Source organism: Mixophyes fleayi, chromosome 4 (assembly GCF_038048845.1).
Source record: "Mixophyes fleayi isolate aMixFle1 chromosome 4, aMixFle1.hap1, whole genome shotgun sequence".
In the NCBI taxonomy this organism is placed as follows: Eukaryota; Metazoa; Chordata; class Amphibia; order Anura; family Limnodynastidae; genus Mixophyes; species Mixophyes fleayi.
The window spans coordinates 342,449,651-342,452,003 of NC_134405.1; positions in this window are offsets into that span (position 1 = coordinate 342,449,651).

The window sequence follows — 2,353 nt, forward strand, 5'->3', positions numbered from 1 at the left end:
ACTACTATCGTATTTGGTGGTCATGGCAAACGACTGTTGGACGGTCAATTGTTTTGTGAAAGACTTAGCGGTCTTACGACTTCCCCTCTGGGAAGATGACCGACTAACAGCAGCAACAGCAGCAGTGGCAGTAGTAGGCGTACCGCTGCAGGATTCCTCGGATGAATCCCGTATTGAGGAGGACTCAGTCTGGCTGCTGACTTGGGCTGCAGGACTGAATCTGATGGAGATTGTGGAGGAAGTTGACGAGGAGGGTGGTGCTGGTGTGTATCCAACTGGACCACGGGATTTAGGTGTCCCTGTACCGATGAGGGTCCTAGCCCCAGTTCCTGAACTAACCACTGAACTATGAAGGTTATTCAGGTGACGTATAAGGGAGGATGTTCCTAGGTGGGCAAGATCCTTACCCCTGCTTATTTGAGCTTTACATAAGCTACATATTGCCATACATTGGTTGTCTGGATTTGGATAAAAATAACTCCAGACCGAAGAGGTGCATTTTTTGGTCTTCTGACCAGGCATGACGATGGGCTTTTTCATCCCATGGACATCAGCTGTTTCCCCCCCTGGTGCCTCATTTACAATAACCACATCACCATCCTCATCATCAAGTTCCTCCACAGCGCCAGCTACATCATCAATAGCCTCCTCCCGAGCCACCTCTTCCCGTACAGTGATGGGAAGGTCAGGCTTGACAACCACCAACACCCTTGGACTCGCCTTGGGGATTTGTGATAATTTCTCTTTAGAAGGCAGAGTTGTTTGCTGTTTTGTTGCTGACAGCATAACTCTCTTCAATTTTTTGTAGGGGGGGGAGGAGGAGGAGGGCTAAGATCCGTGGGTGAAGCTGAACCACTAGTCATGAACACGGGCCAGGGCCTAAGCCGTTCCTTGCCACTCCGTGTCGTAAATGGCATATTGGCAACTTTACGTTTCTCCTCAGATGATTTTAAGTTTCTCTTTTTGCTACTTTTTCTTAACTTGGGCTTTTTGGATTTTACATGCCCGGTACTACGAGATTGGGCATCGGGCTTGGAAGACGACGTTGATGGCATTTCATCGTCTATGTCATGACTAGTGGCAGCAGCTTCAGCATTAGGAGGAAGTGGGTCTTTATCTTTCCCTACTTTATCCTCCAAATTTTTGGTCTCCATTATATGTAGCACAAGATACTGCAGAATGTGTGAACTTGGTAATATTGCAGTACCAATGGACTTATACTGCTGGATTGGTTTTGCAAATTTGGTTATAATTATTATATATATTTTTTTTTTTTTAATTTTTTATTTTTTTTAACTTTTTTTTTATTTTTAAAAAACTTGGGAATAGTGGGGAAATAACTATGCCCTTAGAAGCACAGAGCACAGGACACAGCACCACTGGACTGAACAGGACACGGCACAGGACCCAGCAGCACTACGGAACTCAGCAGGACAGAGCACAGGACACAGCACCACTGGACTGATACTGCAGAATGTGTGAACTTGGTAATATTGCAGTACCACTGGACTTATAATGCTGGATTGGTTTTGCAAATTTGGTTATAATTATTATATATTTTTTTTTTTAAAATTTTTTATTTTTTTTTACTTTTTTTTTATTTTTAAAAAACTTGGGAATAGTGGGGAAATAACTATGCCCTTAGAAGCACACAGCACAGGACACAGCACCACTGGACTGAACAGGACACGGCACAGGACCCAGCAGCACTACGGAACTCAGCAGGACAGAGCACAGGACACAGCACCACTGGACTGATACTGCAGAATGTGTGAACTTGGTAATATTGCAGTACCAATGGACTTATAATGCTGGATTGGTTTTGCAAGTTTGGTTATAATTATTATATATTTTTTTTTTTTTAAAATTTTTTATTTTTTTTTACTTTTTTTTTATTTTTTAAAAACTTGGGAATAATGGGGAAATAACTATGCCCTTAGAAGCACAGAGCACAGGACACAGCACCACTGGACTGAACAGGACACGGCACAGGACCCAGCAGCACTACGGAACTCAGCAGGACAGAGCACAGGACACAGCACCACTGGACTGATACTGCAGAATGTGTAAACTTTGTAATATTGCAGTACCACTGGACTTTTACTGCTGAATGTGTGAACTTGGTAATATTGCAGTACCAATGGGCTTATACTGCAGGATTGGTTGTGCAAATTTTGTGGTAATTAAAAAATATTAAAGTAGTTTTTGGTATTTTTTAAAAAAACTTTTTTTTATTTTTTTAAACACAGGGGAATATTGGGGAAATAACTATGCCCTTAGAAGCACAGAGCACAGGACACAGCACCACTGGACTGAACAGGACACAGCACAGGACCCAGCAGCACCACTGACC